The sequence below is a fragment of the Anomaloglossus baeobatrachus genome, chromosome 1 (assembly GCF_048569485.1).
Source record: "Anomaloglossus baeobatrachus isolate aAnoBae1 chromosome 1, aAnoBae1.hap1, whole genome shotgun sequence".
In the NCBI taxonomy this organism is placed as follows: Eukaryota; Metazoa; Chordata; class Amphibia; order Anura; family Aromobatidae; genus Anomaloglossus; species Anomaloglossus baeobatrachus.
In genome coordinates, this window is record NC_134353.1 from 632,920,988 (window position 1) to 632,944,688 (window position 23,701).

General features: G+C 43.5%; 1 protein-coding gene across 2 annotated transcripts in view; it reads left to right on the plus strand.

The window, feature by feature from the left end:
* Nucleotides 1–23,701, plus strand: part of ZFHX2 (zinc finger homeobox 2) — a 124,431-nt gene that overhangs the window by 23,674 nt on the left and 77,056 nt on the right. Inside the window, exon 1 of one of the 2 annotated variants that reach the window (XM_075319235.1) lies at nt 4,413–4,475. The exons of the other annotated variant lie outside the window; for it this stretch is intronic. The gene's annotated coding sequence lies outside the window, so the exon portion shown is untranslated. Of the gene's footprint in view, nt 1–4,412; nt 4,476–23,701 lie in introns of those variants that run through there. 2 annotated transcript variants of the gene reach the window in all.

Here is a 23,701-nt window from a genome sequence, read left to right on the forward strand (position 1 = left end):
GCAGCGATGTCACAGCGTGTAAAGTACCCCTAAGACTTCGTGCCTGTATGCAGGCACAAACTACCGTCCTATTAAATGAAAGAGATGTCCAGTTATATATTACAGATGATACCCCAATTTTAACATCTTGTGTGAATACAAATGTGAACATGAGCAACGTTTACCCATAACTTTTAAGGAGGTGCAATTAATCTGGATCAGTAATAAAAACCTGATCATTATATTTCATTTGCACCAATTAATAATTATTTTTGGGGATATATCAGCAGATTATCGTTCTGTTGATATACATAGGCCTTAAAATTGTTTATACAGCATCTGAAATCAGGCACAGAGAGACGTTGCGTAGTACAAAAGCAAGCGTCTGATACAAGGCAGTTATCGTGCACATGTCCCATTCTAATTAATTTCATGTCTACCGTTCCTGCCTTGTGATGTGCGGCTTACAGCAGAATTTGTCTGTGCATGATATCAAATATACCTTTTATACCTCAGTTTACTTGGCAATAAAAGAAGTACAGCACAGCCATACATATACACATAGTTGTAGGTATAAAACACAATATACATATAACACACATCTGCACTAGTGATGAGCGAGGACTACCATGTTCGAGTGCTCGGTACTCAAAACTTCGATAGGCTCAACTCGAGTACCGAGTAGAGTGGAAGTCAATGGGAAACTCAAGCATTTTTGCAGAAGATCTTTCATAAAAATGCTCTAGTTTCCCTTTGACTTCCATTATAATTGGTACACAAGTTGAGCCCATCCGAGCATCTGACCTGCTCCTTTCGAGTATTGAGCAACCTAACATGGTAGTGCTCGCTTATCACGAAGCTGCACATAGGAATATGCACAAATTACATGCAGTATTTCTCCCACACAGTTACATTTTCTGCAGAATACCTGAAGAGGGGGCTAAAATGGTAATTTTGCAGCTAGTTACACCTCGCAGGAGCCTCTACGTGGCTGTAGTCATCCCCCCTCCATCCCGACTAGTGATGTGTCGGTCGCAAATGATCCCACACAAAGATCTGGCTCCCTGCTGTGACTGACAGGAGCCGGATCCCCAGAGAGAGCCACTAAATTCTCTTAACAGCTCTCACTGGGCGTAAAATTTGGGTGTTTGGTGGACGAAACCCCGCCCACCTGAACAAAACCCACCCACTCAGCAAATTAATTGAGCCATTGTGGGTGGGCGGTGTTTAACCATGGGTGGGTGTGGTTTTCGCTGCATTAACACAAGCTTAAATATGTGTTCACCATAGATGAACACATATTTATTAGGGAGCCATGAACAATCTACAAGAGTTGGCTCTTTTTGGTCAGCGGAGCCATGGGAACTGGATCACCAAAAAGAGACAGACTTCCCATCACTAACCTGACTGAGCTTGTTACACAAGGAAGCTAGTTCCCAGGTTTGAGGTGGTGGGCAGTATGACCAGAGGAGTTTATTAAAGTAGCACCAACAGGAAAATTCTACAGGTGATACAAGATGTGAGAGAAACTATGCCAACAGTGATTAGCTGCAGTGCTGTCCACAACCACTGGTGCGCTCTTCCTCCAACTCTCATGGCTTTGTAGAAGGTCCCAGAATTGCTTGTGCTGGATACACTGATGAGCAAAAGGTTAACAATATTTTGGACTATTGTGCTCCATATCTCAACATCCATTACAGGTTTGAGCATGAGACTACCTTTATTTTTAAAGACAATAATCTAGGCTGCCTCCATGCGGCGGTGGACACCGCGCTAATCACCCACGCTGAACTCCTCCTCACGAATGTGCTTACTGAGGAAGGTCTACGGACCGAAAACGTTCTGTTGTTGTTATGCACATGAAATAAATCACACGTTGCAGCCAATCTTGGGAGTGCCTTGTATTCATCTATTGACAAAAGGCCTTGGAACCTGAAGCGCACCCCTACATCTATTACCATCAGCACAGAGGAAGTGCCATTTACTTCTTGTTGTAATAATCTAGGCTAACCCATACATAAAATTACTCACTTGGAAGAAAAAGACGTGGATCGCACATCCCAAAATTATACATTGATCTAGAGCCGCTAGGCAAAAATTAAATACTAGAACGAGGTTCTTAGTTGTACATTCTAATCAAACTGTGTGAAGCCCACTGCCACGTCATAGCGAACCTCTGAGTGGGTCCCTAATCCAAGCCTTAAAGTGCAGCGCTGTTCGCCAACCACTGAGGCAGTGACAATGCACCAGCAGGGCAGGGTACCTGGTGCCTCACAACACCCATGCTGCAAGGCAGAGCCTCCATGGCGTAGATTAGGGACCCACTCAGAGGTTCGCCATGATGTGGCAGTGGTCTTCATTCAGTCTGATCAGAAAAAAAAACAAGGGGAAAAAGGGCTAACGGATTGAGAAATTTAAGGAACTGTTAATGGGAACCAATCACCAGGATTTTCGTATATAAGCTAAAGCCAGTGCTATACTGGCACTATCAGGCTGATTCTCTACATACCTGTAGGGGTCAGCTCGGATGTACAGTGCTGGCCAAAAGTATTGGCACCCCTGCAATTCTGTCAGATAATACTCAGTTTCTTCTTGAAAATGATTGCAATCACAAATTCTTTGGTATTATTAACTTCATTTATTTTGCTTGCAATGAAAAAACACAAAAGAGAATGAAACAAAAATCAAATCATCATCATTGATCATTTCACACAAAACTCCAAAAATGGGCCAGACAAAAGTATTGGCACCCTAAGGGGTACTTTACACGCTGCGACATCGCTAGCAATTGCTAGCGATGTCGAGCGCGATAGCACCTGCCCCCGTCGTACATGCGATATCTAGTGCTTGCTGCCGTAGCGAACATTATCGCTATGGCAGCTTCACACGCACATACCTAGTCAGCGACGTCGCTGTGACCGCCAAACAACCCCTCCCTCAAGGGGGAGGTGCGTTCGGAGTCACAGCGACATCACCGCGACATCACTAAGCAGCCGGCCAATAGAAGTGGAGGGGTGGAGATGAGCAGGACATAACATCCCGCCCACCTCCTTACTTCCGCATTGCTGGTGGATGCAGGTAAGGAGATGTTTATCGTTCCTGCGGTTTCACACACAGCGATGTGTGGTGCTGCAAGAACGACAAACAACATCGTATCTGCAGCAGTAACGACATTATGGAAATGAAGGACGTAACACAGATCAGCGTTTTTTACGCTTTTGCGCTCGTTCATCGTCGCACCTAGGATTTACACATTGCGATGTCGCTACCAGCGCCGGATGTGCGTCACTAACGACGTGACCCCGACGATATATCGGTAGCGATGTCGCAACGTGTAAAGCCTGCCTTAGCCTAATACTTGGTTGCACAACCTTTAGCCAAAATAACTGCGAACAACCGCTTCCGGTAACCATCAATGAGTTTCTTACAATGTTCTCCTGGAATTTTAGACCATTCTTCTTTGGCAAACTGCTCCAGGTCCCTGAGATTTAAAGGGTGCCTTCTCCAAACTGCTATTTTGAGATCTCTCCACACGTGTTCTATGGGATTCAGGTCTGGACTCATTGCTGGCCACTTCAGTAGTCTCCAGTGCTTTCTCTCAAACCATTTTCTAGTGCTTTTTGAAGTGTGTTTTGGGTCATTGTCCTGCTGGAAGACCCATGACCTCTGAGGGAGACCCAGCTTTCTCACACTGGGACCTACATTATGCTGCAAAATTTGTTGGTAGTCTTCAGACTTCATAATGCCATACACACGGTCAAGCAGTCCAGTGCCAGAGGCAGCAAAGCAACCCCAAAATATCAGGGAACCTCCGCCATGTTTGACAGGAAAGACAGTGTTCTTTTCTTTGTATGCCTCTTTTTTTTCCTGTAAACTCTATGTTGATAGCTTTTCCCAAAAAGCTCTACTTTTGTCTCATCTGACCAGAGAACATTCTTCCAAAACGTTTTAGGCTTTCTCAGGTAAGTTTTGGCAAACTCCAGCCTGGCTTTTTTATGTCTCGGGGTAAAAAGTGGGGTCTTCTTGGGTATCCAACTATACAGTCCCTTTTCATTCAGACGCTGACGGATAGTACGGGTTGACACTGCTGTACCCTCGGACTGCAGGGCAGCTTGAACTTGTTTGGATGTTAGTCGAGGTTCTTTATCCACCATCCGCACAATCTTGCGTTGAAATCTCTCGTCAATTTTTCTTTTCCTTCCACATCTAGGGAGGTTAGCCACAGTGCCATGGGCTTTAAACTTCTTGATGACACTGCGCACCGTAGACACAGGAACTTTCAGGTCTTTGGGGATGGACTTGTAGCCTTGAGATTGCTCATGCTTCCTCATAATTTGGATTCTCAAGTCCTCAGACAGTTCTTTGTTCTTCTTTCTTTTCTCCATGCTCAATGTGGTACACACAAGGACACAGGACAGAGGTTGAGTCAACTTTAATCCATGTCAACTGACTGCAAGTGTGACTTAGTTATTGCCAACACCTGTTAGGTGCCACAGGTAAGTTACAGGTGCTGTTAATTACACAAATTAGAGAAGCATCACATGATTTTTCAAACTGTGCCAATATTTTTGTCTACCCCCTTTTTTATATTTGGTGTGGAATTATATCCAATTTGGCTTTATGACAATTTTGTTTATTTTTTTTCATTGAAGACAAATTAAATGAAGATAATAATACCAATGAATTTGTGATTGCAATCATTTTCAGGAAGAAACTGAGTATTATGTGACAGAATTGCAGGGGTGCCAATACTTTTGGCCAGCACTGTATAGGTTTTGAAATTCAAAAAAGTAAAGTTTATAAAATTAGCTGCTTGTTGAGTGACAGCAACAAAGGAGCAGATCATATATTCATAGTTATCCCCTCCTTCTGTTAGAGTTAGCATAAGTATTATATAAACGGTACACTTTATTGAAGGACCTGTGTGAGCTCATACCCATGTGACCTGGTTTCCAGCTTTGGTGGCTGAGGCCCCGCCCCTTCTGGTCACATGGATGTGACCTCACACAGATTCTTCACCAAACAAAGTGAATTGTTAGTGAATAAATGTTCCAGCAGGACAATGATTCAAAGGATAGGTCGAGATTGACAAAGAAATAATTCAATGACAATGAAGTAGAGGTGCTGAATTGGTCCCCAAACCTCAACCCAATTGAACACTTGTGGGTAGAGTTAAGGCTACGTCTCACTAAGCAACATCGCTAGCAATATCGCTGCTGAGGCACGACTTTTGTGACATAGCAGCGATGTTGCTAGCAGTGTTGCTGTGTATGACATCCAGCAACAACCTGGCCCCTGCTGTGAGGTCGTTGGTTGTTGCTGAATGTCCTGGACCATTTTTTAGTTGTTGCTCTCCCACTGTGAAGCACACATCGCTGTGTGTGACAGCGACAGAGCAACAACTGAATGTGCAGTGAGCCGGCTTCTGCGGACGCTGGTAACCAATGTAAATATCAGGTAACCAAGAAGCCCTTTCCTTGGTTACCCGATATTTACCTTCGTTACCAGCGTCCGCCGCTCTCACGCTGTCAGTGCCGGCACACATAGCCACAGTACACATCAGGTAATTAACCCGATGTGTACTCTGGCTAGGAGTGCAGGGAGCCAGCGCTAAGCGGTGTGCGCTGGTAACCAAGATAAATATCGGGTTGGTTACCCGATATTTACCTTAGTTACCAAGCGCAGCATCGCTTCCACGGTCGCTGCTGGCTGGGGGCTGGTCACTGGTTGCTGGTGAGATCTGCCTGTTTGACAGCTCACCAGCAACCCGTGTAGCGACGCTCCAGCGATCCCTGCCAGGTCAGGTTGCTGGTGGGATCGCTGGAGCGTCGCTTAGTGTGACGGTACCTTTAAAGAAAAAGCTGTGTACATACCCAAGTGAGTCGACCAGTATGCTTCAATATTGGGCTAGTGTAGAAGAGACCAGGGTTCAGATTTTAGTCAAGACATGCTTGAATCTGATTGAGAGCATGCCTAAAAGCATTCAGACAGTGTTGAAAGCCAAAGGTGGATTTACAAAATACTAACAAAAGTACAAATTTGATTTTAGGAGCAAAACAGTAACAATTCAGTTACATGACAAGAATTTGCATAACTAATTATCTAGGACTATCAGCAAAAGTAGTGGGGGTAATTGATTGCCACCAATGGTACCTCTGGATCAAGATTAATTATCAGCAAAGTTGAAAAGAGGAATTTAATACATAACCTTTAATAAAGTATTAGTTAAAATGTTGCTCAGTGATGCAAGTATAAAATTTGTGCAAACAAAAAAACCCAACTCAAGTCCGTCTGGACCAAATCACAATGAACTAAAGCAGGAGCTAGCACACCGATTAGGAGTGATTCTTGTCAATAATGGATAAGTATACTTCGGACAAGCTTCATAGGTTCAAATATTCAAAGGTTTACAGATACTCGTAATTTATCAATATGATCTGATTGCTAGGCCAAAGAAACCTATATCCGTTAATCTGCTAGTTGAACCAATATGCTCCAGTGGGAACAAAAAATATTAGTACTCTCCCAGACTTATAATAATGCTGCATGATGGTACATTGTTAGTATCATACAAGAGTACCCTCTCATAGTTATATAAAACTGCATTACATTAGAATTGTTATTTCATTGTAAAAAACAACTTAAGTGTTTCACAAATATTATTACAGGAGACTGAGATAATACCAATAAGGCATGAACCCAAACAGTGGTGTATTGTGGGTTTTTTCAAAGTAATCTCAGAATGGCCAAACTAACGTTCTTTGTGCCCAATGATTATGCATACAGATCAACAAAATCCTATCAGTGTGCAATTACACAAATGGTAACTTGAAAAAAAGGGGTTGGTCTCACCCATTTGTGGATCCGGGTCAGTCGTTGGAGGAGGTCAATATTCTCATAGGGTCGGAAAGCTGTCCACAACCGGGCATGTGATCTCTCCCTATGTGGACTCAATACACCCTCAAAAACCCCATAGACTCCAACCCTTACAAGGGCAGTACCAATCTGACCCTCTTTAAGCTGGCCCTGTCATAGCTTCAATAGCCTCCCGACGCGTTTCTTCCGCTGGGATTCATCAGGGGAGATGCTTGGTTTAGGCCAAGGGCTAGTATTGCATCAAAATCGGACCCAAGTAGTGATGGTCTAGATCTGGGACCACCTGCCATCACCAATCTCTATCCTTAAATAGGCCTTCAAAATCTAATTATCTTAGTTGCTCCAAACGGAGGACACATTTCACCAATCATGTATATATAAATCGCTCACCTGTCATCCTTAATGCGATTAAAACATGAAGCTGATAGCTGCCACATATCCAGCATGGGAGAGTGGTGGGCGCCGCCATCTTGGCCCGCCCCTTAGGACGCATGATCAATCCCACAGTGCACCGGGATTCCCATGGTGCACCGGACCCGCCCCTCAGGACGCATCATCAATCCCACAGTGCACTGGGACTGCCACTAGCTGTAGTAAACAGCATAGAGCAATGCAACCCTCTGGTCACGCCCATCGGGGCATGGTCACTGGCCAATTAGATTTTGAAGGCCTATTTAAGGATAGAGATTTTTGGGTTTTTCCATCTTGTATGTGTATACTACTTAGGTGGTTTTCTTATTCTTTCAAAATCTATACACAATGACAAGAATTATAATACAAAGTTTTACATCAAATTATTGGCAGCCTGACGCTCAATCCTATAAAAAATATCACAAACGGAAGATGATCTGACAAATGAAATATAACGTCAACAGTCTGATGTCAGTCCTGTCAGGTGGTGGCTGCATAAAGTTGACTTGAATATTCTAGCAGGTTTATTCATAGAAGAGCCATCCATCCTGATTTTACCTAAGTCATTACCTGAGTTTATGTCAATATAAAATACTAAGAATTTAATTGAATACAGCTTCTCCTTCATCATTGCAAGATTTATTTTCCTGAATATAATAAAGAAAATAACTTGTATCCGTCCCTTTTTTATCCCCACTTAATTTTGGCTTTAACAACTGTAACTGTACTAGCAACCAAGGGGTTTGTTCACACTACATTTTTTGGTCACATGCTGAAATACGTTGAAAAAAGTGTTTTTGGTGCTCAAAAGAAGCGACCTGACTATTCTATAGGCGTTATCTGCTAGGAAGTAAAGGCCGCTTTACACGCAACAACATCACTAACGCGATGTCGTTGGGGGTCACGGAATTCGTGACGCACATCCGGCCTCGTTAGCGACGTCGTTGCGTGTGTCACGCACAAACGACCGTTACCGAGCAATTTTACTTACCTTATCGTTGATTGTTGACACGCTGTCCAGTTCCCAAATATCGTTGCTGTTGCAGGACGCAGGTTGTTCATTGTTCCTGCGGCAGCACACATCGCTATGTGTGACCCCGCAGGAACGAGGAACAACTTCAAAACTGCGGCCGCCCGCAATTAGAAAAGAAGTAGGTGGGCATAATGTTTGTCTCGCTCATCTCCGCCTCTCCGCTTCTATTGGGTGCCCGCTTAGTGACGTCGCTGTGATGCTGAACAAACCGCCCCCTTAGAAAGGAGGCGGTTTGTCGGCAACAGCGATGTCGCTAGGCAGGTAAGTAGTGTGATGGGTCCGAGCGATGTTATGGCCACGGGCAGCGATTTGCCCATGACGCACAACCGACGGGGGCGGGTACGCTCGCTACCAATATCGATAGTGATATCGCTGCGTGTAAAGCGGTCTTTACTCCATTCAATGGAAAGGCAAAAAACCCAAAATACTCAGAAAGTGCTTGGGTATCTTTTTAAGCATTTTCTAAGTGGTTTAACTTAAAAAATGTTAGCATTTTATTCATTGCTCAATGGAGGTAAAGGCGCAGACACAAGGCCACAATGCTCTGACTGGCCAGTGGTTCTCCTGACCTGAACGTTACAGATGCAGAGAGATATCTGCTGTAAAGCTCAGGTTTAGAGAGCCTCCGGCCAGCGTGAGCAGTGAGATGGACACGGCTGTGCGACTGCCCCTAAGAGTCCGAATATCACCCAAAAATGCAAAATAAAATAAAAACATTTAACAAAAAGTTTACAAAAAGCACCACTGAAAACATTAGCAAAATATATTAGCAACTGTTAACGAAAATGTATAAGGATAAAAAATCACCGAGCAAGACAAGCAAATTTCTAAACTATTTCCAATTGAAAAATTGACATTCAAAATGTACTGTGAATATTCTATGAAAGTACATTTACAATGTCTTATAGTTGGTACCAAAAATTTCCCAGTTTATAGGCATCTTTAAATAGCCAGCTACCTGAAGAGCGATCAAAAAGCTTGATCGCCGGGTGAAATGATTTTTAAGCTTCTCGTAAAAATGATCGTTCTCGGCAATTGCTATGTCCTGTGTAAATGGGACAAGCGCTGCCAAGAACAATGTTATTTGATTTTCACAGGATGATCGTTTTAGCTATCGTTCTGTGTAAGTGCAGTCGGCCTGTTTATTAAGCAGTTATTTGTTGACTGTGTTTGCATTGCCTAGGTTTGAGTTTCCATTGTTTTCTTATCACAGTAGTGGATAGCTACAGCTGTATTTGTTCATTTTCCTGGCACATGCCTGTATTGATTGATTGTAATTGCGCTTTAGCTGGCTATGATTCTACTACTTGGTTAATTCTTTCATGATAGTAAAAGAAACATTAGCAAACGTTTTGTTAATTGATCCTTCTTGTATGAAATGCAAGGGCTCTGCATTATTCCTCTCGGTGGGATGTGATGAACCTCTCGATTGGCAGCATTATTATTTTTAGGCTATCCAAGCTCATTTCCCTCCACAATTGCAGCATGCCATGTCCCCAAGGACTGGAGATGTGCCACTAGACAATGCCCCAAGCTGTTGTTCAGTTGATTATCACACATCAATAAGATTGACAGGAAAGCTTTGAAAGGTGACATATGATTAAGGCATAGAAGACCAAGCTCAAGTCAATGGTAAGCTTTGCCTCCAGGCATACTAAAATCTTCATAGAAAACAAGTTCTGGAGTGAATATTATCGCCCATTAATTCATTTACATTGAGTCAGGATATAATTATTAATGAAAGATTCTAAAACTGTTATGTGGATATATAGATAAACTTGTAACACTTCAAAATCCATTTTCATAAAATTGACCTATTTGCGTAAAACATCCTATAGTGAACATTAGTGCTGGTCATTTGTAAGTATTTGTATCTGTAGTAGGAAAAAAATATTTCAGGACAAATAAAACCTGCTGAATTGGTTGGAAAAATGTATTACTAGGAATCTTCTTGGTTTTAAAGGCTTTATTAATTATTATTATTATTATTTATTACTATAGCGCCATCAATTCCATGGCGCTTTTCATGTGAAAGAAGTATACATAATAGGGACAAGTACAATAATCATAAACAGTACAAGACACAGACAGGTACAGGCGGACAGAGGTCCCTGCCCGCGAGGACTCACAGTCTACAAGGGATAGGTGAGGATACAGTAGGTGAGGGTAGATTTTATCTCACGAAGATGGGTCAATCCATGCTCCTTGTTAGGACATACGGACATCACGGAAGGATTCCCCTCTCGGGATCGCCCTTTTTATGTTAGAGTGAAGAGACTTTGTATGAGCAACTTCTGTTCTGGCAGATGCAAGTCGTCTTTGTCTTAAGTGAGTGGCTATTCATCTCACTGGTTACCATTTAACTATAGTATAGTTCTCAAAAAAAAGTGTTGATCATAAATAAATCTTAAAGATCTTGTTACAAAGATCTTCACTTGAGTGAATGGATAGACATTCATTGAGATAACGAGTACGTTATCTTTGGTTAAATGTCTTGTTAATCACAGTTTTATCCAGAAAAATCAGTTTCTTTCCTTGAGAGCTGGACACGTAATGTCACATACAGCCGGCTAAAAAGACATGAACCACACATCCAAAAACCATACTTTGATCTAATGCCATTAGCAAAATATTACATACCTGAACATGAGGTTCTTGATTTAACATGCTGATCAGACTGTATGAAACCCATTGCCACATCAAGGCGAACCTCTTAGTATAGGTCCCTAATTTATTTGAAGCCTTAAAGGGAACCTGTCACCAGATTTTTCCCTATTAAACTTAAAGAATCACCTTCTGCAGCTCCTGGGCTGCATTCTATGACGGTGTACCATGGCCCTGACTCCCCTTCCAGACCCCAAAAATAACTTTATAAAACCTGGCCGTTAGGTATGCTAATTACCTATGTTGGCCAGATGGGCGGGCTTATTTTCTGCTCCTGTCCCCCCTCCTGCCGCTGATCGCTGTCCTCCTTTCTTGATTGACGTGATGACGCCTTCGTCATCATCCTCGTCGCATTTTCAAATCTCGCACCTGTGTAGTTATGGCGGCTCGCGCAGGCGCAGGTCACTCTGCCATATCGTGAGCAGAGCAGAAAACATAGCTGCACTCACTCGCGCCGCTGAGCTAAATGCGCAGGCGTGAGATTATGGTCAGTGCTGAGCATGACCTCACCAGTGCCATCCTCGTACCTGCCCATAATCTCGCGCCAGCGCATTTAGCTCACCGGCGCGAGCGAGGGCAGCTATGTTTTCTGCTCTGCCCACAATATGGCAGAGCGAACTGCGCCTGCGCGAGCCGCCATGACTGCACAGGCGCGAGATTTGAAAATGCGACGAGGACTATGATGGAGGCGTCATTACGTCAATCAAGAAAGGAGGACGGTGATCAGCGGCAGGAGGGGGGACAGGAGCAGAAAATAAGCCCGCCCGTCTGGCCAACACAGGTAATTAGCATACCTAACGGCCAGGTTTTCTAAAGTTATTTTTGGGGTCTGCAAAGGGAGTCAGGGCCAAGGTGCACCTTCATAGAATGCAGCCCAGGAACTACAGAAGGTGATTCTTTTAGTTTAATAGGTAAAAATCTGGTGACAGGTTCCCTTTAAGGTGCGGTGCTGCTTGCCAACCACCGCCGCAGCAACAGTGCACCAGCAGAGCAGGTGACCTAGTGCCTCACATCACCCATGCTGCAATGCTGAGTTCCCATGACTCCAGGCCACCCCTCCCCACCAACACAAAACCACTGCAACAGTGGCCACTACACAGCACCAGCACCCTGTGAAAGGAGCTGGGCAACTCACCTTCCACAAGCTCTCAGTATATGAGCAGACCCCCTCCTTGCAGTCTCCTGCTAATTAAAAATGCCTGAACCAGCACTCCTCCCATTTGGCACAGGCATTTTAATTAGCTTGTAAAGTTTAGGTTATAATTTATGTTCAGTTCAACAGGCAGCGTCATTCAAGGAGTAAACAACAGGCCCTCTTTTCATCACTGATCTCTGCTGTGCTGTGCCCATTCCATATCTCATCTCACAGCAATGTTTAAATGATACATATTTCTTTCTACATAGTAGCTGCAAAGTTAGTCAGATTCATTTTTCAGTGTTGTCAAGCTCTCACCCTCCCCCCATACTGACTGCTGTGAAATGAGCTCTGGAAGTATTTGTAATTATTAATAACTCGGCTCTGCTGTATCTCTACACATCAATTGCTGAGATCAATGATCTCCCCTGCATGATGCTGCCTGCTTACGATTAGTCAACATCATGCAGATGAAGAAGTGTACACCCCTAGAGACAGATATCTGGTAACACCTAGTTTAACTATAACATAAATTATACCCAAAACTTTACATGTGAATATCTAGAGGAAAAATAATTGAGGAGAAATTAAAAAATCAATGCTATGTTTTACTCAGCTCTGCAGCCACTATTACTTGATGTGGTTATCTTAGCCTGCTGAAACTAGAGAAAGGTCTTAGGCTATGTGCGCACAGTGCGTTTTTCGCTGTGTTTTTGCGCGTTTTTCGGGTGCATTTTTGGCCTCAAAACTGCATGACTTTGCTTCCCCAGCAAAGTCTATGAGTTTTCATTTTTGATGTCCGCACACAACTTTTTTTTTAAGCTGCGTTTTTGAGCTTAAAAAAAAATGGACATGTCAATTCTTTCCTGCGTTTTTCTGCATTTTCCCCCCTTGCAATGCATTGGAAAAACGCAGAGATCAAAAGCGCAGACAAAAACGCACCAAATCGCGGTAAAAACGCATGCGTTTTTGCCACGTTTTTTTGCCGCAGGTACGTTTTTGTGCGTTTTTAGCAGCCAAAAACGCACAAAAACGCAGCGTCAAAAAACGCAGCGTGTGCACATAGCCTTAAGTTCCGCTTTAACTGTGCTCTAAAGTTAATGGTTTTACTTCTAAAAAGGAAAAATAAAATGGACACTAGTAGTTGGGAGAGTTCTGAAAATCAAATTTTACCAAAGCACGACACAATGTTACCAGCCTCTACTTTCATTTTATCAAGCGTACTGTAATTTATTATAAGGGTGAATATACATCAATTAGTTAAAACATTAACCCCTTTACGACATCTGCCGTACATGTACGGCGCATATCGGAAGCGGGCTTACGGGCTGCTAGGACCTGCCAATAACAATCGTGGGTGGATTGGAGCTCCATCAGCGATTGTTAACTTGTTAAATCCCGCTATCAAACTCTGACAGCGGGATTTAACATGCGCTGGAAAAAGGGCACGCCATTTTGAGCTCCCATCAGTGCACCATTGCCAATAAGATAGCAGGGGTTATGCCCAAGACCTCCATGCTTGTCATAGCTGCACTCCTTTGAAACCCTGCCTAGCTTCAACTGAGGGGTACTTTGCACATTGCGAAATCGCTACTGCGATATCGTCGGGGTCAAATCGAAGGTGACGCACATCCGGCGCCGGTAACGACGTTGCAATGTGTAAAGCCTAGATGCGCAGATAAACGATCGCAAAAGCGTCGTAAATCGGTGATCTGTGTAGCGTCGGACATTTTCATAATGTCGCACCAATAGGATATACGATGTTGTTCCTCGTTCCTGCGGCAGCACACTTCGCTGTGTGTGAAGCCGCAGGAGCGAGGAACATCTCCTTACCTGCCTCCACCGCCAATACGGAAGGAGGTGGGCGAGATGTTTACATCCCGCTCATCTCCGCCCTTCTGCTTCTATTGGCCGCCTGCCGTGTGACGTCGCTGTGACGCCACACGACCCGCCCCCTTAGGAAGGAGGCGGGTTGCCGGCCAGAGCGACGTCGCAGGACAGGTAAGTGCGTTTGAAGCTGCCGTAGTGAACATTATCGCTACGGCAGCTATCACAAGATATCGCATGTGTGACGGGGGCGGGTACTATCGCGCTCGGCATCGCTAGCATCGGCTAGCGATGTCGCAGCGTGCAAAGTACCCCTGAGACTGTGATTTCTGCTATGCTATTTCTGCTGTGATTTCGGCTATGGCACTGCCATATAAAACACAAGCAATCCGACAATTGCAGGTTATATTTTTCTACGGGGAATATTAAAAATAGTGAAAAGTGAAAAAAAATAAAGTTTAAAAAAAAATAAATATATATATATATATATATATATAGAGTATATATATATATATATATATATATATATATATATATATATATATATATATATATATATATATAGATACACTGTATATATACATACATACAATATATAACATAAAAGTTCAAATCACTCTCCTTTTGGCCCATTCTAAAAAAATGTTTAAAAATACACATATGTGATATCGACAAGTTCAGAAAAGTCCTAACTATCAAAGTATAAAAATAATTAACACTGAAAGCAAAAAATAAATTAAAGTACACCAAAATTATGGGTTTTTTTGGTTGCTACAATACCATAAAAAAAAGCTGTAACAATCGATCAAAATGTCATATCTATCCCAAATTGATATCAATAAAAATGTCTTCTCACCCCACAAAAAAACGCCAGCACACAGCTAAATCAACCGAAAAATAAAAATGTTACTGCTAGAGATGTGCGAACCTGAGGTTCGGTGTTTGTACCAAACACATAGTTTGCAAAAAAACTGAGTTCGGATTTGGAGTTCGGGTGCTTTACGTATGAAAACCACTCGTGCAAGCGTCGCTGTGCTTAGGTACGCTCGGTGCTCAGCCATGTGCAAGCAGGTTGCAGTGTTGATGGGCTCACACTGGGGGTAAAAAGAGCGTGAGCGGATGTAGTGTGTAAGTGTGCAGCAAAAAAAATTAAATAAATTGGAGAAACCTTGCCAACCCACCCCCAGAAGTGGCTGGCTGCATGTGGGCGGAGAGCCAAATTGCCCATTTAGTGACATCATTTAGGGCTCAAGTCAAGTTTGGGTCCCAAACTAAAGCCTATCCAAAGTCCGGCTGAAGCCACCGAACTTCAATGGGTCCACTCATCTCTAATTACTGGTCTTGGAAAATGGCAACTCAACCCCCCAAATTTTCTTTTTTGCAAAGTTCTGCCTTTTTTTTCTACCACTAAAACAATAAACAAAACTGGACATGTCTGGTATTGGCGTAAATGTACTGATGAGAAGAACCATACTCCGAGGTCATTTTACCACAAATTGTACACCTTAAATCAATTCCCAAAAATCCATGTCAGAATTGTGGGGTTTTTTTTCACAATCTCTCCACATTTGGATTTTTTCCCCCATTTTACAGTACCTTATGTGGTAAAATGAATGATGTCCTTTAAAAGTACATCTCATCCCCCAAAAAACAAGCCAATGTATGTCTATGTGGACAGAAAAATAAAAACGTTATGGCTCTGGGAAGAAGGGGAGGAAAAACGATAATGCAAAAATGTAAATTGGCCGCGTCACAAAGGTGATAAAGCCACTCATCTTGTATTGTGTAGGTCCACTTCATGCGTCCAAAACTGCTGTGACACTGTCCTGTGGTATCGTGTACTAGGACATTAGCAGAAAATCTTTTAAGTTGCAAGCAAAGTCTTCATTGATCGGACTTGTTTTTTCCAGGAAATCCCATACATTTTTTTAAGCATATTGAGATATTTAGATTTTGGAGGCCAAGTCTACACTTTTAACTCTTTGTCATGTTCCTCACGCTATTCTTTAACACTTTGTGCATTATGGCAGGGAGCATACAGTTGCCATAAAGGGATATATTTGGAGTATGCAATGATTAGGTAGGTGGTAGGGGCAATGATATTCTACACATGAATTCCAGAAGGTTCTTAACAGGACAATGTCCAGAGCAGTACACTGACTCCTGTAAGCTTGGTGTCTTCGTATAGTGTACTATGTGCCATCTCTTCCCAAGGTATGTCATACCCGTACAGCTGTCCACAAGGTGTAAAAGAAAGCTTGGTTCCTCAAGACCAGGCCCCATTCTTCCGTTACTCAGTGGTTAGGTTCTGCTGCTCACGGGCCTATTGCTGGCACTTTTGACGCTGGACAATGGTCAATAGCTCTTAGCAATTTGTATGACAGTAGTTGTTCTTTCTACCCGACTAGATGGGGTAGCCTTCACTCCCTACATACAGTGCATACAAGTAGTATTCAACCCCCTGCAGATTTAGCAGGTTTGATAAGATGAAAATAAAGGTCCAGTCACACTAAGCAACTTACCAGCGATCCCAACAACGATAGGGATCGCTGGTAAGTTGCTAGGAGGTTGCTGGTGAGATGTCACACTGCGACGCTCCAGCGATCCCACCAGCAACCTGACCTGGCAGGGATCGCTGGAGCGTGGCTACACGAGTTGCTGGTGAGCTCACCAGCAACCAGTGACCAGCCCCCAGTCTCCTAGTTACAGCACACATCAGGTTAATTAACCCGATGTGTGCTGCAGCTAAATGTGCACAGAGCAGGGAGCAGCGCACACTGCTTAGTGCTGGCTCCTTGCTCTCCTAGTTACAGCACACATCGGGTTAATTACCTGATGTGTGCTGCAGCTACATGTGCACAGAGCAGGAGCCGGCAGCACAGGCAGTGAGAGCGGAGGAGGCTGGTATCAAAGGTAAATATAGGGTAACCAAGGACAGGGCTTCTTGGTTACCCGATGTTTACATTAGTTACCAGCCTCAGCAGAAGCTGGCTCCCTGCTCACTGCACATTAGTTGTTGCTGTCTCGCTGTCACACACAGCGATCTGTGCTTCACAGCAGGACAGCAACAACTAAAAAATGGCCCAGGACATTCAGCAACAACCAACGACCTCACAGCAGGGGCCAGGTTGTTGCTGGATGTCACACACAGCAACATCGCTAGCAACGTCACAAAAGTTGTTCGTTACCAGCGATGTTGCTAGCGATGTTGCTTAGTGTGACGGGGCCTTTTGTTAGAGCCTGCAAACTTCAAACAAGAGCAGGATTTATTAACAGATGCATAAATCTTACAAACCAACAAGTTATGTTGCTCAGTTAAATTTTAATAAATTTTCAACATAAAAGTGTGGGTCAATTATTATTCAACCCCTTGGTTTAATATTTTGTGGAATAACCCTTGTTTGCAATTACAGCTAATAATCGTCTTTTATAAGACCTGATCAGGCCGGCACAGGTCTCTGGAGTTATCTTGGCCCACTCCTCCATGCAGATCTTCTCCAAGTTATCTAGGTTCTTTGGGTGCCTCATGTGGACTTTAATCTTGAGCTCCTTCCACAAGTTTTCAATTGGGTTAAGGTCAGGAGACTGACTAGGCCACTGCAACACCTTGATTTTTTCCCTCTTGAACCAGGCCTTGGTTTTCTTGGCTGTGTGCTTTGGGTCGTTGTCTTGTTGGAAGATGAAATGACGACCCATCTTAAGATCCTTGATGGAGGAGCGGAGGTTCTTGGCCAAAATCTCCAGGTAGGCCGTGCTATCCATCTTCCCATGGATGCGGACCAGATGGCCAGGCCCCTTGGCTGAGAAACAGCCCCACAGCATGACGCTGCCACCACCATGCTTGACTGTAGGGATGGTATTCTTGGGGTCGTATGCAGTGCCATCCAGTCTCCAAACGTCACGTGTGTGGTTGGCACCAAAGATCTCGATCTTGGTCTCATCAGACCAGAGAACCTTGAACCAGTCTGTCTCAGAGTCCTCCAAGTGATCATGAGCAAACTGTAGACGAGCCTTGACATGACGCTTTGAAAGTAAAAGGTACCTTACGGGCTCGTCTGGAACGGAGACCATTGCGGTGGAGTACGTTACTTATGGTATTGACTGAAACCAATGTCCCCACTGCCATGAGATCTTCCCGGAGCTCCTTCCTTGTTGTCCTTGGGTTAGCCTTGACTCTTCGGACAAGCCTGGCCTCGGCACGGGTGGAAACTTTCAAAGGCTGTCCAGGCCGTGGAAGGCTAACAGTAATTCCATAAGCCTTCCACTTCCGGATGATGCTCCCAACAGTGGAGACAGGTAAGCCCAACTCCTTGGAAAGGGTTTTGTATCCCTTGCCAGCCTTGTGACCCTCCACGATCTTGTCTCTGATGGCCTTGGAATGCTCCTTTGTCTTTCCCATGTTGACGAAGTATGAGTGCTGTTCACAAGTTTGGGGAGGGTCTTAATTAGTCAGAAAAGGCTGGAAAAAGAGATAATTAATCCAAACATGTGAAGCTCATTGTTCTTTGTGCCTGAAATACTTCTTAATACTTTAGGGGAACCAAACAGAATTCTTGTGGTTTGAGGGGTTGAATAATAAATGACCCTCTGAATAAACTTTTCACAATTTAATAAAAAAATAAAAAAAGAAATAACATTCTTTTTTGCTGCAGTGCATTTCACACTTCCAGGCCGATCTACAGTCCAAATGTCACAATGCCAAGTTAATTCCGAATATGTAAACCTGCTAAATCTGCAGGGGGTTGAATACTACTTGTAGGCACTGTATATCAATGAGCCACGGGCACTGTTATTTCATTAGCGTATTGACCTGTTGACCTTTTAGTAGGTACTTAACAAAACATTATGGACACACCACAAAGCCTGATGTTTTGGAGGTGTTCTACCTTTGTCATGTAGCCAGTCCATTATGGCCAAGGTAATCCAACGCATAAACTTCAAGAACTTACTGTTCAACGATTCTGACAAGATGATCAATTTTATTCACTTCATCTGTCAATGGTTTTAACATTATAGGAGTCACTCAGAAAGAACGAGTTAGTACTTATCCAAAGGATAGGTGATAACTTATTGATCGGGGGGTTCTGCTGCTGGGACTCACAACAGTCAGAGCGAAGGGAAAATTGTATTTCAGTTTCAAATGCTTGAACACTCCTTCGTTCATTCCTTATGGGGCTGCTAAGTATTGTGTTCGGCTTTATCTGGCAGCCCAATAGAGAATGAATGGAGCGGCAGTCCAAATGTTCCACTGCCCCTCCGGTCATTCCTTATGGGGCTGCTGAGTGCTGCACTCTACTTTTTCTTACAGCCCACTAGATAATGAATGGAGCGGCAGTCCAAATTCTTGATCGCTGCTCAGTTCATTCCTTATGGGGCTGCTGAGTACTGCACTCTACTTTTTCTTGCAGCGCACTAGAGAATGAATGGAGCGGCAGTCCAAATGCTTGATCGCTGCTCAGTTCATTCCTTATGGGGCTGCTGAGTACTGCACTCTACTTTTTCTTACAGCGCACTAGATCAGTGTTTCTCAACTCCAGTCCTCAAAACCCATCAACAGATCATGTTTTCAGGATTTCCTTAAGGTTGAACAGGTGATGGAATTATTCCTTTTCTAGTATCAAGGAAAACCTAAAAACATGATCTGTTGGTGGGTCTTGAGGACTGGAGTTGAGAAACACTGCACTAGATAATGAATGGAGCCGCAGTCCAAATGTTCCACTGCCCCTTCGGTCATTCCTTATGGGGCTACTGAATGCTGCGCTCAGCTTTTCCTGGCAGCCCAATATAGAATGAATAGAGCGCTGCACTGGCATATGCACTGCTGCTCCACTCTAATGAGGATAAACACTTCCTTTTCCTCCAACAAGTGTTGGTTGCTGCAGTTGGATTCCCACTGACTGATAAGTTATCACCTGTTCTTCAGTTAGGTGAAACTCGTTTTCACCGGAGAACCCCTCTATGGCTGACTGGTATATACAATCTATATACAGCCTCATAATTTCTGTATAGTCTTCTGACCTTAGGAGTCCATTCATTTAAAGGCATTGCTTTTCTATTTCATGCAGTTTACCTAGTAGTAAAAGCCTTTGCATTTGTGCCTTTCAAATTAGCTACATTTGTTTTCTTTGATTACTTATTGATAGACCAATTTGTCATTTTCATGGTTAGTTTTCTTTGAATAGTTTGGCTCCTGCTTGGAGAGTGCATCAGGAACAGTTTATTATAGAATTGACTTTCACTTTTTGCATTCTTCGTCTAGCCTAAATAGGACATTTTCATTAGATCTTTGAAAATGGAAAAAAAATAAATTAAATGAAAGGAATCTGTCACCAGGTTTTGCCATCTAATCTGAGAGCAGCATAATGTACAGGCAGAGACCCTGATTCCAGTGATGTGTCACTTGGCTGCTTTCTGTAGTTTTGTTAAAATCACCAAAGACTTATTAGCAGTGCATTATTACTAGAGGACTAGTAAACCTACTGCCATGTAGTCCTACAGATTCATATTCAGCTGTGTGTAACCCCACGCCCATCATTGATTGGCAGCTTTCTGCCTATGCACGTTGTACAGAAAAAGCTGTCAGTCAGTGGTACTTGCGGGGGTATAAAAAGCTCATCATTCAGAGAACTGGTAGATCTGCATCAGATTATTATTATTTATTATTATAGCGCCATTTATTCCATGGCACTTTACAAGTGAAAGAGAGTATACGTACAACAGTCATTAACAGTACAAGACAGACTAGTATAGGAGGAGAGAGGACCCTGACCGCAAGGGCTCACAGTCTACAGGGAATGGGTGATGGTACAATAGGTGAGGACAGAGCTGGTTGCGCAGTGGTGTACTGGACTGAGGGTTATTGTAGGTTGTAGGCTTGTTGGAAGAGGTGGGTCTTCAGGTTCCTCTTGAAGCTTTCCACGGTAGATAAAACAGTAATGTTAACAAACGTGCTCCTGTAGTAGGTGGGCAGTGCCCTATGATATAAATGTGGTGTGTCTTGTATATACATGCTGTTGAGTAATATAAATGCATGGGTTAGTATTTAAGTGAATTTTAGAAAAGAACAGGTTTGATATGTAGTGGAGTTAGTACTGTAGACTAGGTTACCAGATGCTGCCATCTAGTGTTCGGGTTAGGTCAGCGGTAGAGGGAGTTTTAGATAAGATAGGGTTAAGGTAGTGAAAGGGAGGAATGACAGGTACAGGGTGGAGGGGTAGAAGAGGGAGCTCCAGAGGAATGGGAGTTGAGAAGTATGTTCAAGAGTGAAAGGACGTGTCCTCCGTGCTACGGCCAGTCAGGGAACCCTGAGTTAACCTCTTGAGGTCCGGAGCCTATGGCTCACCCCGGCGGGCTTAGAGAATCGTCCGGCTTGAGATGCCGCTGGGGTCCAGAAGCGAATGAAGGTGCGAGTAATAAGAGGGAAGGAGACACAGACCCCGAATTATTGAGGATGAGATCCAAGATAGTGGGGGACAGAACGAAGACTAGTAACCCACAGAGAGAGAAAAGAAGGCCATGTCTGTCATAGCGGTGTGAAGAATAAAGTGAGCAAGACTTTTTGACTAAGCGAAATTTGGTTTTCCGTGTCTCACTATTTGTCTATGTTGACGACTGGCAGCTGGGGTAATGGACACCTGTCCGAAGCAGCAAGTAAGTGTCATTCATGCACCCCACTCAAAGCTACTCCCGCACACTGGATCTCCTTGGCAAAGAAGCGTGGGAGTAGCAATAGCCCCGTAAGTGATACATTGCTGGAATCAGGGTCTCAGGGCCTACTTTATGCTTCTCTCAAATGGAGTGGCAAAATCTGGTGATAAATTCCCTTTAACAAAAGCCTAGAAACAATGATCAATAATTTCTATCTACACTCTATTGATAAACTGTGCATGTAACGTACATTAACTATTACAGAACCAATATATCGTTGGGGTCATGGTGTTTGTGACGCACATCCGGCGTCGTTAGCGACATCGCAGCGTGTGACATCTAGGAGCGACCTTAAATGATCGCAAAAGAGTTAAAAATCATTGGTCTGCAACACGTCGTTCATTTACCAAAAATCGTTGTCTGGTACGTAGCGAGGTTGTACGTCGTTCCTGCAGCGTCACACATCGCTACGTTTGAAACCGCAGGAACGACAAACATCTCCTTACCTGCCGTCCACCAGCAATGAGGAAGGAAGAAGGTGGGCGGCATGTTCCGGCCGCTCATCTCCTACCCTCCTCTAGTATTGGGCGGCCGCTTAGTAACGCCGCAGTGACGTCGCTATGATGTCGAACGCACCTCCCTCTTGAAGGAGGGATTGTTCAGCGGTCACAGCGATGTCGCTGAAAGGTATGTGCGTGTGACGCTGCTGTAGCGATAATGTTCGCTACGGCAGCGATCACCAAATGTCGAAGGAACGACGGGGGTGGGTGCTATCGTGCACGACATCGCTAGCTATCGCTGGCGATGTCGCAGCGTGTAAAGCACCCTTTAGTCTATGTTAGTTTTCCACATCTTTTTTGAAAAACATGCAAAACTGTAGATGCTTAGCATAGAAAAATGGACAGTTTTATGTGAGCCCAACAGCAAACGACAAGGCGACCTTTTCTTGTTGGCTCCCTGTGCAAAGTATCTCAATTTTTGCATGTTTTTCATAGCAGTAATGCATGTCTATATTCCCATATTCATTGTTCTACATATCTTACACTATATTGCGCTACAGAGTGCAACTGTATCCTTTTTTGTTACTATGTTTCATGTTCAGTTTGCACCTGTTCACATTAGAAAGGTAGGATGTGCCATCAGTCTTTTTCTTAGATTACAGGGTCATAGCAGTAATGCATGTCTATATTCCCATATTCATTGTTCTACATATCTTACACTATATTGCGCTACAGAGTGCAACTGTATCCTTTTTTGTTACTATGTTTCATGTTCAGTTTGCACCTGTTCACATTAGAAAGGTAGGATGTGCCATCAGTCTTTTTCTTAGATTACAGGGTCATGCCTTTTGATTGAGCACTCCTGCTCTTCAGCCTTAGGCTATTTTAATTCTCCATTTGCAGGTTCCTAACCGCCCATAAATGATAGTTTTTTTTTAACTCAAAGAGAGGTATAAGTTTGATAGGGACCCAACAAAAAGAGGTTGCCTTGCCGTTGGCTGTTGGGCTCACATAAACCTGGCCATTTTTGTGTGCTAAATATCTCAATTTTTGCATGTTTTTCATAGCAGTAGTGCATGTCTATATTCCCATATTCGTTGTTACACATATCTTAGCACTATAGAGTTCAACTGTCTCCTTTTTGTTACTGTGTTTCATGTTCAGTTCGCACCTGTTCACATTAGGAAGGTAGGGTGTACCATCAGTCTTTTTCTCAAATCACTGACAGACTGAACAGGTTTTGCTCAAGAATATTGAAGTATTTCGCACCATCCATCTTCCTCAGACCATTTTCCCTGTCCTTGCTGCAGAAAACATCCCCACAGCATGATGCTGCCACCACCATGTTTCACTGTGGGAATGGTGTTCTTGAGGTGATGAGCTGTGTTGGTTTGGTGACAGACATAGAGTTTACCTGGGTGGCCAAAAAGTTCAATTTTGGTCTCATCAGACCACAGCACCTTCCTCCATATATTTGGGGAGTATCACACATGTGTTTTGGTAAGCTGAAAAAGAGCATTCCCATTTTTTGCTGCAAGTGAAGGCTTTTTTCCGGCCACTCTTCCATAAAGGCCAACTCTATGGAGTGTATGAGTTATTATGGTTGTATGAACAGATACTCCAGTCCTT